This window comes from Homalodisca vitripennis, chromosome 1 (genome assembly GCF_021130785.1).
Source record: "Homalodisca vitripennis isolate AUS2020 chromosome 1, UT_GWSS_2.1, whole genome shotgun sequence".
NCBI classification, from domain to species: domain Eukaryota; kingdom Metazoa; phylum Arthropoda; class Insecta; order Hemiptera; family Cicadellidae; genus Homalodisca; species Homalodisca vitripennis.
Window position 1 is genome coordinate 88,170,476 of NC_060207.1, and position 13,652 is coordinate 88,184,127.

General features: G+C 31.8%; 1 protein-coding gene across 2 annotated transcripts in view; it reads right to left on the bottom strand.

Annotated features, from left to right (window-relative positions):
• LOC124366197 (discoidin domain-containing receptor 2-like) overlaps nucleotides 1–8,346 on the bottom strand; it is a 351,261-nt gene extending 342,915 nt beyond the window's left edge. For both annotated transcript variants that reach the window (XM_046822580.1, XM_046822571.1), the window contains exon 1: nucleotides 8,188–8,346. The gene's annotated coding sequence lies outside the window, so the exon portion shown is untranslated. The remainder of the gene's footprint in view (nucleotides 1–8,187) is intronic.
• Nucleotides 8,347–13,652: the final 5,306 nt, after the last annotated feature.

The following is a 13,652-nucleotide window of genomic DNA, read 5'->3' on the forward strand; positions in this document are numbered from 1 at the left end:
CTGACAATACGGCTATAACATAAATCTCTGGCCGGTGCGGTGGTCTCTGGTAAAACCAGCTCCAGATGTTGTCTGTTTGTAAACAGTCAGCACTTCACTGGCTTCCAAACCTGCTGAAACTGTAAAACTCTAGTTTACATCTGCTTACATACTTTTATGCCTCGTAAAGATCGCCTAAACTGTTGGCTTTATGCAGGGTGGCCATCGAGTGCATGGCCGCAACCATAGCATCGTCCTCTCGAGTTAAAATGGTCAGTTGATAGTACTAGTAAAATTTGTTACCCAAACCTCCTGAAATTGTAAAAATCTAGTTTTTATCTGCTTAGATTTCAATGCCCCGTAAAGAACGCTTAACTGTTGGCTTTATGCAGGGTGGCCATCGAGTGCATGGGCTGCAACCATAGCATCGTCCTCTTGAGTTAACGTAGCCAGTTGGTAGTACTAGCAAAATTTGCTACCCAAACCTTCTGAAATTGTAAACAATTGTTTTATGTACATCAACTTAATACACCCACTCGAGTCGAGGTGACCGGCTAATTTATATTCGTTTCCTTTACTACCTAACCCTATGCCACCTTATATCTTGTCCAGACTGTAAGGTTTAAGTTTTCTAGTACAAATTCAAAAAGCCTACTTCCATGTAGTAATTGTACGATTTAAGAGGTATTTGGCTCTCTTAAACTAATAAAAACAGTGTACGTATGATCAAAGATTGTAACTGTGCCTTTATAAGTGCTCTTCTATTAGCATCCCTTTACTTTATTTATTTTAATAACACTTATTTATGTTTTTTTCCTTTGTAGAGTATAAATAGAAACTTGCTATACAATTATTAGTTGAAGATATAATATAGGATTTATATCACTCTATTAGTCGTAATAGTTTTGTAGGAAAAGTAATTCCTATTGAATATTCGACGAGAGCAGGCTCAAGCTGCATCTAAATAATTAATCACAATACAGAACGAGAAATACAAACAACATCGATTTACAAAATATTTTATCTGTGAAAATTACACAGTGCTTTTAATAGCGAGTCCAAATAATTTAATGAAACACGTTCCCGAGTTTACTTTGACCGGGAATGAAGTGCTGTGATCCCTCCTGCACAAAGCCTCATGGTTTAGATCAAAGGTTTCAAAGTCATTGATGAAAATTTAATTAGCTAATTATGTAATATACAGAGCATGAGATTTGTGTCGCATGTTTTATTTATTTATACGAGTTTATTTCAGTGCGCTATGTATTCTACTGCCGTCGTCAATTGTTGTTATATTATTAAAAGACAGTTCAAAGCCCAACTATGTCAAATTTAACTTGTTTTAAAATCAAACTGATAGTATACTTTATAAGTTAAAAAGATTACTCCTACAAAACTGTTCATAAATTTGACTGGAATATCCCACCGGCGGTGGTTTAAAATACTTCCACTCGGAAGCGAAGTCACGATTTCAGTGACTTCGCCGACTACTAATGTTGTTATTTGGTTCATTTTTTTGCTTTGTAAGCAGCAAACACAGAAAAGAAGCTGGGAAAGTAGGAAATAAAATGAACTGTAGTAAAGCAGCTAGTATCCACAGCATTGAACACTGTTTAAAATAGAGCTATCGATTTGTAGCCATAGCCATGTAAGATAACTTCCCGGTAGGCAGAAAACATGTATTTATTCACTCCTCGAGAAATTAAAATGGTTAAAGTACAATACAATGTTACTATACAATGGTTAAAGTTAGGTAATTTTGTAACCAGGCCCAAATAGAAACGGGTAAAGACAAATGTAAACTTTACAGGCTGTACACAGCGTATAAATTAATAGAAAGACATTTTCAATAATTTATGGCTTAGAAAATTATATTTTTCCATACAATTTCTATTCATGAAATAAGTATTTTATAAATACAAACATATTATTTCCCTAACGACCTTTATTGAACTATAAAAATGTACTATAGAATATACTATAAAAATTCATATCCCTATCTTTAACTGTTTTTCTTTGGGCCATATTATTAGATGTTCCTAAATACTGCTCCAAATGCCAACCACTTCTCATGGGCAATTCCATGGGGAGTCCTGATGTCCGAAACTGTATTCGATTTTTGTGTGCATTATTAAGATAGTGTTTTAAAAATAAATGAAAATGAGGACTATTGTGGGTATTTAATTCAGTTTTTATACAATTTATGTAGTTTCCCTATATAACCACCTGGTAACTAACTACAAATAGTGAAGTCGTAAACTGTATTCGATTTTTGTGTGCATTATTAAGATAGTGTTTTAAAAATAAATGAAAATGAGGACTATTGTGGGTATTTAATTCAGTTTTTATACAATTTATGTAGTTTCCCTATATAACCACCTGGTAATTAACTACAAATAGTGAAGTCGTAAACTGTATTCGATTTTTGTGTGCATTATTAAGATAGTGTTTTAAAAATAAATGAAAATGAGGACTATTGTGGGTATTTAATTCAGTTTTTATACAATTTATGTAGTTTCCCTATATAACCACCTGGTAATTAACTACAAATAGTGAAGTCGTAAACTGTATTTGCAGGAATTCTTACTGTTTTTGAATGACTTATATGACTATGAATATTTTATGGCATTTTCCTCTGTCACGTTCAAAAAATTTATGTTGCTGGAAGGTATTATTATCAAGGTAATATTAAATCAAGTGAAGGTGTTTTACTACTATGTGCAGACAACAAGCAAGCACTTCTGTAATACATATTTCTGTCACTCTATTTTCCATTGTTAGTTACAATTTTGGACAAAATCCTCACAATTGCTTTTAAATTAAATACTAATTAGGAATGGAATTATATTAAAATTCGTAAATATTTGTGAATTTTTCAGTAAAACTCGGCATTTCCATTAAGTTTTTATTGAAAATACAATATAACTATAACCTTAATTTTCTGAAGAAATAACTGTTTTAGCTAGGGAAATTCTTACTGACTTTTAAATTTCCTCTCTTTTAAGGAAATCGTAAACATACTCCAAGGAATACCCAAATCACTGTTCGTTTTTAACCTTCCAAAAGTAATTCAAAACGGGAAGATAAGTAATAAGGGAAGATTTAAGATTCTTGAGGATTAAATTAATTCTTAAACAGCTTGTGTTTTAATAAAGTAACTTTCTTAATAACTTATTTTTCTGATCGGCATTCATTGGTATTTTCCATAGTTCACTATTTTATTGGCGTAGATTCAAGTGTGCATTTAATTAATTATTAACAATGTTACCTAACAGGAAAAATCGTTACAAAAATAGTAACATAAATATAGCTAGTAAACAGAATGGTTCATTTAAGGGTAAGTGGAAAGTTTTAAACAACACTATACATTAATTCCAAAATTAATCATACTTTCATGAATCCTTTAAAACTACAAACTCTGAACTTCAGAAGTATGTTATTTGTTGTGGAAAACTTAAGATACCCTATCGTACATTTATTTCATTACCATTAGCTTTTTGATTTAAAATGTATATACTGTATTTGTTGGGAAAAAATCTTTGCAACCGTCAGTAAAATAAACAAAGGAAATACGTAATCCTGTACTATTTGTTTATTTGTAACAGTAAACGTTGTTATTCAAGTTCTCTCTAAAGTAAACATTGGTTACTGTTATTTTACCTGGGCAACATCATTATTTAATTTGTAAACATTTTTGGTTGAACATGTTATTAATGAATTATTGTTCCAAGAATATCTATACATACTTATTACACAGTAATATACAAAAAATGACACATACATTTAATTTGCGTCCCTAATTGCATTTTACCAATGCTTCGTTATTTTACTTTTTTAAAGTTTGGTCGACCCAAAGTATAATGGTTACTTAAAATAATTTAAACATTATTCCTAAATTCCTGCAAGTAATATTAAACATATTTTGTGTCCGAATTTACCTTTTGCAATCGCCCTCATGACGGAATTTTCTGAGTATTTTTAGCATTTTCTCTGATCATGACCCCAGAATCAATCCAGTAAATAAATAAATATAGTATATGCACTTATATGTATATGCATGTATGAGATTATATAATATAACGCGGGCTTGTGAAAACGAGAACTGCTGTAATATTTTAAATATTCAGACTACATTTTGTACGAACATAGTACTTTCACATAGCTTGTTCGATAGTCAGTCCTAATCAATGAACAGGTTCAAGATGGTGGTCATTCGTATTTAAGCAATACTTTTAACGTGACTAACTCCCAACTCGTATACAAGTTGTAATACATTATAGCGTGAAAAGTGTTTTAGAATTCTCAGGTCGTTTGAACTAATTGAAGTTTTCTTTTTTATTTCCAACCCAATTCATATTTCAATCACAACCTTATTTTTGATAACTCCTAAGGTTTCACGATAGTAACAGTTTAAAGTTACAGCAGTAGACAATTAATATAAATGTTTACAAACATAATTTTTGATTATTTGGTACTAAATCGAATCATTTTTACAAAGAAATGATTAGGCTTATAATTATTTTGTCTTGCAATGTTTCAAGATTATGGAGTTTCTTAATAGGAATATTTAGTCAAACTGTACTTCACCTTCCGCTTAGTGTAGCGTGCAAAACCTGACGCTGTCAGAGACTTGACTCCTGGAATCTGGAGTCAATAGCCGTCTGTAGATAAAAAAAAAATTATTAAAAAAGGTTGGCGACGAAGAAACTTAATACAAACCTTTTGCGTCGTTTCGACATTAGCGACGCCTACACTAGACAAATTGTAGTCTAGGTGAAGAGGGAGTCCAATTGTCTCATCAGTGTTGTAAGTATGTATGTATGTATAACCTATATCAATTTCTCATATCACTGATTTTCAACCCCGTATTCAATTTAGACAACACTGCCTACCTTAGAAAATAATTTTAAAACATCATACATGAGAAATCTTTAACTGAAGTATTGAAATCCTGAAAATTAGAACAATCATTTCATAAAAAAGACACAATTACCGAAATATAACACAAGAATTTAAACTGTTCTCCAGCAATCTCACTCGCATTTTTGAAAAACACATAAATAGATCAACGTTTCGCAACCAATCAGTTAATAATAATATTTATGAAACAGATCTTGTAAATAAAATATTACACAAAAATCCACTGTGCCTTTAGTGTAGGACCCGAGAGCCAACTTACGCTGTTCAACCACAACTTGACTGTTCTTGAAATCGATTCATGAATTTTTTCTAAGAAAAAAATTGGTCATCAAGTGTGCAAATTTTGGTGGAGATCGATTCGGGAAACATGATATGAAGATTAGGGAGCACAAAGGGTTGAATATTAAAAGGTAATTTTTTATCAGATTATATTTTGTTCTAACTTCACCCATAAATCAACCGTTAGACATAAAATAATGATTTTTTCGTCGTCAGACAACCACATGATCGCTAAAAGGAGAGTGAAAAGATCATCCCTTTAAAAGTCTGTACATAGTTACTTGGTGCTGATTTAATATTCATTTACTAGTCTGACGGTTGGTTTTAGGTGTGGTAAGCTAAAATAATACGAGAGAAATATTTACCATTTAAGTTTGTTTGCGTTTTTAATACCTCAGTTCAACCTACACCAAAAATATCATGGCAAACAGTGACTTCTTTCTCAGGGGATACTTCTATATTGATAAAAAAATTCAGTACTGTAATAAAAGAAACTAAGAAACTCTAGATTAATGATTATATCGGACATTTTGGTTTTTGAAATCATTACACAATCTGTGCTCCAAGTTTCTCCAACTTCGCGAGTCATTAACGCATTAACGTTCTAGTAGTATTAACTAATAATTCCCTGTTCTCTGAAGCTCTCCTCCGCTGCATGAACCCCCACTCTCTGAATCTTCCTGAAAGGCTGATACCTTTACCGCTATTACATTTTAATGTTGCTTGGCATCTTTCGTCGAGAAGAAATTGAAATACAATAAGAATATTACAGTGTGTGCTAGGAACAATTTTATTAAGTCTCGGAGTGAGTGGTTATTTCTAAGGTGTTCATTCAATTGTCGGATACCTTCATCCACTCGCCTACGTTGGTCCTTAAGAAATCGGAATTTGTTGTGAAATGAGCGAGTGTTTTATTACGGGTGCACCTTAAGTTGTATTCCAAATAATAGTGTAACGTTGCGACTCTACATTGAAGCTGTGGAATATCAGCTGTCAGCTGTGTACGTTTTGAAACTTTTATTTAACTGTATGTTAATTATTAGTTTGCCAGGTTGTCAACTAACTTGTACAGTTACTATTTAACATAACTACTATATTGACATAACTGTTTTTGTTTTAAGTGTAATATAGAACTGTACGAGTATCTTAAATGTGCTTTTCTTTATAAGCTATAATTTTAAAAATAAGAACAAAATATATCTACAAACAAGTTTGATCAAGAAGTCACTTCGTATTGATTTGTCTGTCGGTCTTATTTGAAGTACCGTACCCTATGTAACATTATACTCCACTACTGATAACTGGTTTAGAAGTGGTGTTTTTAGGGTAGTAATATTAACCTTCTGGTTACATGATACTCTATATTATTATTATTATTACAGTACTATTACACTCTGTTGTGCTAGAGTTGGTATAGCGTCAATACTGGATAGACGTACGCGTTCTGAACATTTTAAGCATTGTAATTAGAAAAACCAAGGTGGAATATACAAAATGTCCTCCGTCATCATTCTTATTTAGAGTGTCAACATTTTCCCTCCAATAATTGCCCGAATAGTTATCAAGAAATATAGATCGTTATTAATATTTTATTAAAAATATTTTATACATATAGTTTGCAGTACAAACTTTCTTCGATTTCTGCCCCGGGTTTTTTAAGTATGTATCGTCTTATCAGAACAATCTAAATAATATGAATTTGTAGGCTGTACAGTTTTAAAACTACGGACTATACAACCTTCAAGTTTGTTACCTCCTTTTCATCTGTAATAACTTAGAATAATAGAATGACCATTAATACCAAAGAAGAGAAAATCGTGCAGGATAAAATTATCTCAACCTATTTGATGATAAAACCTTTACAGTTCAGTAATGATGTACTTAAAGAGAATAAAAATATCGATTTATTTGTTAATCTAAGGTAAAAATAAAAAGTATGCTATTGTTATATACTATATACTATGATAAGTTAAATTTATAAATTATTGTAAACAATATTCTTCTCTTCATATTGGCGGCTGAATTTTCTAGCATCGTATGTGTACAAGTAGATTCTGTATTCGTGTATTTGCTGGCATTATATATGAAATGTGCACTTTTGTAACTAACTATTATGTTTTAAAAGTGTGATATCCATCAGCAAAATTGTATTGTAAATTATAAAATAGTTTTTAACAATAGAATACTTAGAGCTCAACAGAAAATATTTTTGCTGTTATAAACGTATGCACCCTAAATACATAAAACTATGCTTTTAAATATAGATGATTAAAAGTGAAGTTTCCAATTGCATGTTCAGTCAAATTCAAATACACGATAAAAAATATTGTGAATATGCGGTACATGTATACTTGATAGCACTGTACAATTATTGATTTTTATTTTCGCCTAAACACGGATTATAAAAATAATTTCTCATAATGATGTATATTAGATTTCTTGTTGTAGAAATTACAACAGTATCTCCACTCATAAACTAATTTTATACACTGTCTATACGCCTCTGACTGTTATCAGTTCATTTCCTAATCGAGTCCAATAGTTTTTATACATTTTATTAGTTAGGAAGCTTATGACTCACACGTATACAGCTAACTGGAAAACCACCTCACTATAAAGTTATAAATTTAAAGTTATTTGTATACTATAGAATTATTTACTGTAATTTACAGTTTAAAAACAACTGAGATGTTAATAGAAAACGTATTACGAAATATCATTATATGTTATAGAAACTATAATAGATTATTTCAATAAAAATATAACTAATCACCCAATCTCGCGTTTATATGAGTTATTGTTTTCAAAAAAGTTATATTATTAGTTATACAAAATTTGTAAACTTTATTTTTAAGTAAAGAATCTCGTGTTACATTGATTTTGTTTTATTGTTACATGAGTTTGTGAGTTTTTAGAGAATATTTAACGAACAAAGAACATAGGTTCTAGAATTATTTTAATATTAAGAACTTAATTATTTGAAAGTATGTATTTTAAAAAACTCTATACCTGGAGAAAAAGTGCCAGAAAGTCACAACACGAAAAGTAAATCCGGTGATTTTATCAGTTCCCGGTACGCACTGTCACAGTCACTGCACTTCCAGTATCAGTAGAAGAGGTCAGCACGGTGCAAGAACGGGGTAGAAGTAACCAACACCACGGCGGAGACCCGACTGGCGGGCGAGAAACAGCGGCGCGCGACGGCGGCGCGGCGGCGCACAGAACTACGACCAATCATAATCACTTCCTAATGGCCGGTCTATGGATCACGGACAACTATAATCCGGCCGAATTATAATCCGAGTTCTCTGTAAGACCCAGCTGCACCGGCCGACCCTACGGCTTATGTTGGCGTAGTCGTTAGTACTCGAACATATGGGACTGTGTGTGTGTGGGAGGGCTTTATGCGTCATATCTTGTAATCGGGTACGGACGGTCTTGGAGGTCGTTAATAAGGGATAAAACTGGGATTTGTTTTATGATCATCCGACCCTACACATGTGCGTCGCGTCGGGTCGGTCCGCAACTCTTTATAGACTGGGCGGGGTGTATTAGGCCGGCTCGGTTTTAAATTCCACTTTTCATCGGTTGTTATTACTTGCCCTCGTGACGGTATTTACCTGACATTCCGTACTGGCAGCCAATGTGTTATATTCGAACTATAAAAAAAACTTTCCATTTTATGCTCAAAATACAAAAAGTTATATGTTGAACAATGGCACAATAATGGCTAATAACAAAAAATATACAAATCGTTTCGAGTACAAAAATAATTTAAATTGCTTTGTCAAATACAGAGTATAACTTTAATTTGAAATAGGTATAACATGGAAAACGCATGAGCTTGTTATGAATTTTTTTTAAATATTGAGTATTGACAAACAACGCTGTTTTATTGTGTCGTATCCAACAAGACTAGTTATATTTTCCAGAAGTAGATTAATTTGATTGTATATATAGTGACTAGCTGTCACTAAGTTTTGCAAGCATTCTGTAGTATAATGGAGACGTCCTGTCCAAACTAAAACTCGTTTTAAAACGGCATTTCTGAAAAAAGTAATTAATACTGCAAATATTTCCAGAGCCTCTAACAACTCTTAGAATGGTTACCAGTGATGTTCCTGACAGGGCCTTGATAAAACGTCCGAGAACGTCCTCTACATTATATTACAAAAATACACTACGTTATGAGGATAGGATCTAAGTAAATCTAGTAAATATGTTGCGACGAACTCACCGCATTCATGTGTGTATATATATATATCCTATATATATACAACTGTAAGTGTTACGTTAAAAAAATCCAGCGTACACCTGGGAGTGCAAGATGACCGCACAACCATGATACGGCCCATAACAAGCGCACTGAATTACCACATCTGTGAAATAACACACCCGCGAAAGACTGAGGAAATATCAATATGGACATTTCCTGCGGCAGCGCGGTAGGTCATCTGAAACTAAATTGAGGACGGGAAGACTATGGTTAGGAAGCAAGTACACAAATACTAGATTTGTCATTTGCAAGTGAATGCTTAAATCTTATGGATAGCAAAAGTTAGCTTTTAAAGTAGTGGCATTTTAATTTTGTTTAAAGATGCACTCAATAATTTTGGAAGTTAATCTACCCAATATTACGAACGTGGATAAAACAGAGCTCAGCAATATAGAGGAATGCGGTTTCTGCTGAATTTTCACTGTATCTATCAACATTACGTTCTTGTCAGCAGTTTAAGGTATAACATGTAGAGATCAGTCCACGTTTATCAGTGTTGTCCACGTGTACGTATTTACTTTTATATTGATAAAAATAATTACGTAACATAATAATTGCTTACAAATATGTATATACACGAAACATTTTTTTATTACTCTCATACTGTTTATACAGGGTGAACACGTAATACAAAAATGAGATAGTTTACTTGGGTCCTAATCTCTATTGAGCTCCTAAAATTGGTTTACAATCATAATTTATCACTTAATTGTTGATGGTAAATCCGTTATTTGTAGAGATTGCAGGATATCATTGAATCAATAGACTTCAACATAGCTTAATATATTTATGTTATTACATAACTAATGAAAGATATTCCATTTCTCATAATATATGTACTTTTATTAATCTGCAATGTCTGATCAACATCTAAGCCACACCACGTACTTTGCTTTGAAGTTTTAAGATTTATAATTCCGTTGATTCTCGAATCACGCTGGCAGACAGACATATAACCACACAGAAAAGAAATTGGCACAAATATTAAACTGAGCCGAATTCCATGTTTGTACATACGCCATTAATGAACATGTCTGTGATGTATTGAAGTTTTATCCAAAATCCTATGTCTTCACGTGAAATTTTCTCGGGATATGTTGTTAGGTTTAGTATTAGTGTTTAAATAATAAAAACTCCGTTGAATTAGGAAGGGTACTAAAGCGGGTGTGCTGAGATAAAATGTCACCATTTAACTTTGACTTTCCGCTCTATTATATTTTTCGGTTGACCGTATAAGCTACATTTGTTAATATTTTACACGTTAAAATATCATATGATTGTACTCAGCTCGTTTACAAATTTATTTATTCTGTTTTTTCTCCTTGCCTTAACGGTTACCCTGTAAGACAAATGTAAATCATCATCTAACGCTCAGCCAAAACCAAAACTCATGGAGTAAGATGCACAATCATCGATCTCTGTGTTACTTACACAGAAAAGAAACTTAATTCCGAATTGTAAGTCTATAGGTCATTTTGCTTTCGATTTATCGTGCAGACAGGAATGGGATTGTTCCAGCCTCTCGAGTAACCAACTAACCAATTCTTTCTGCACCTATAACACATTTTAGTAATACAATTATTGCTATCACTGCATTCACGCAGCGATTTCTTATCCTAAACTAAAAAGCTTAATCCAATAACTGTATTGTATTTAACGCAGTGAAAGGCTGAAGAGACCACACAGACAGTGTGTTTGTACACGACAGAGACCTACATTGTCGTCCCTGCCAATCCCTCCACTATCATCACGCCTTCTACACCACTTCACAATCTTCGGTGATGACACAGGTGAAAGCGAATATTTACCTTCACTGAAATGTTACACTCTGAGTCATTAACATATATAGGGTTGAAATATAATTATAATGTATGAGCAGATTAGATCTTCTCTATCAAAAAGTAATTAGGAATAAAATTTAAAATAATCTTGTTTCTTTTTCAATTTCTCGTGCTGAAACTATCAACGTACTCATCAGGTTCGCCTTCACGAGAGACGTGCCCAGATGATATCTTGCCTGGCGAGATGAGGCGCCAAACCTCTCGTTCTTGTTTTTAGGGAAGGTCCTGAAGCAATGTAATAACAGTGATTAACGTAAAAAATGCACGTGTGTATACATAGTATAAAAATCAAACAATTTTTTGTTCGTATGCTCTATGCCATCTTTATACTGAACAAATATAATCTTAAACTAAATAAATAAACAAGGAAACAAATACTTAGGATTGATTTAAAATTATGTCAAATATGTATTTAATTGACGTAGTTATAGTTTTAATTTACTTCTAAACATCTTAATTACACTTTAATTGAAGGAAATGTGTAATTATTTGGTATTTCATTTGATTTTTTCGTTTGATTTCTAGAATTTCCGTGTGATTTTGAATATTTTTTTTATTGGGGCTGGATTTTGGACAGATGTTTAGCCAAATTATATTTTACTATATGCATGTTATTTGCTTTCAGTGATCGTACGTTTTCTGAAATCGATTCTTGTTCATAATTTATAATACCTTTCACGGTCATTGTTTTTAATTTTATAGACACTGGATCTCTTGTATAGTTATTGTTGGTAGTAATTTTCTTTCGTTTCCTTTAATTTCTTGTTTGATAACGGAGGAAAACGTTTTATGACAGGTTATTTAAACAGCTTTGTGTAATTAAGAGTTAAAGGGCTATATACATACAAAGGAGTAATATTGTATAGTACTTAGTAAAAGTAAGATTAATAACTTGCAGATACACTTTTGAATGTTGGAAAATATATTAATAAATATGTTTTTTTAATATTTTTCAATTAGAGTCCTTTGATTCTCTGACTCCTTCCAGTATCTGCAACTTTATTCTGTTTGTGATATTTCTGTTGAAAATAATCAGCACAATGTAGTAGCAGAAAAGAAGCAGTATCAAGCCGGGGTCAGACGTGAAGTGTTTGGACATTACGAGTCGATTGTTGTTTTGTATAGCTATAGCTTGTAATTATTACATTTCCAATGATAGTATGCAGTTCATGTATGTAATACTTGTCTCAAAAGCAATATGTCAAGCAACTGCATAGTATTTGGATAAATTATATCTACGTATTATAAATATTATCTATAATTATGTAAACATAATTTCAATTCGAGCTTGTTACTCTTTTTCTTTTGGATGCATTTTTTTATATAATCGATAGAACAATCAATTACCAGAACCTAATTTTGAAGCTATTGCTGAATATCCGAGTTGCTAACAACCACTGACAATTAGTTTCTGCGAGAATAGATAATGCAGAATATCTTTATTTCTTAAACATCTGTCAATAAATAAAAGAATAATAATTTGCGTAACATACTCGTGCTACATAACTTACATTTAATTATTTACTATAACACCTACTTACACAGCAGAAAAGTTAAATGAAATATTTAAGAAGTTAAAATAAGGTGTCACTGAGGAGGTTTAAAATATTATTAAAATATGCAGTGTGTCCTTGAATATAAGGTGTGTGTATCATTCTGATAATGACAAAAATGTTAGTTAAAATTAGCATATGTTAAAGATATAAAAGTTACTTTCAGTATGGTTAGTTTTCAACTTTGACGGTCACTTTGAATTCCCTACTTGGGTTTAAATTCAATATATTAAATACGAATGAAGTCATAAAAATTACTATTTTTTTCACGTTTATTTTAATTTAGTTACAGTTAATGATAAGACAATTGAGACCACTTAATACGTAAGTAAAATCTTGACATAGTACGAAAATTTGTAGATATAAAATGTATTCATTCTACAGTTTATTGTTATTAATAACGTTTTAGCAGATTAAGACATTGAACAATGATTTTTGCTATCGGTAAAAAATGATAAAATTAGAGGACGACATGTGGTATCTTAAAATAAATAAATAAAAGCGACTTTCATTTTTGAATACATATAAAACCATTACTGGTATGTTAATTAGTGTTAAGATTTTCATCCGTTTCGTACTTTATTGATAACAGTTAAGTTATGTACACCTTATTGATATATATATATATATATATATATATATATATATATATATATATATATACAGGGTGTACATAAAGTCCTGCACGGGTATAATATTTTCTGAACGATATCAGATAAATAAACAAGATTTGGTACATCAATACTACACCTAAAAATCTACTTTTTGAAGGAACTATCAGTTTTCTGTAATATCATGGGGACG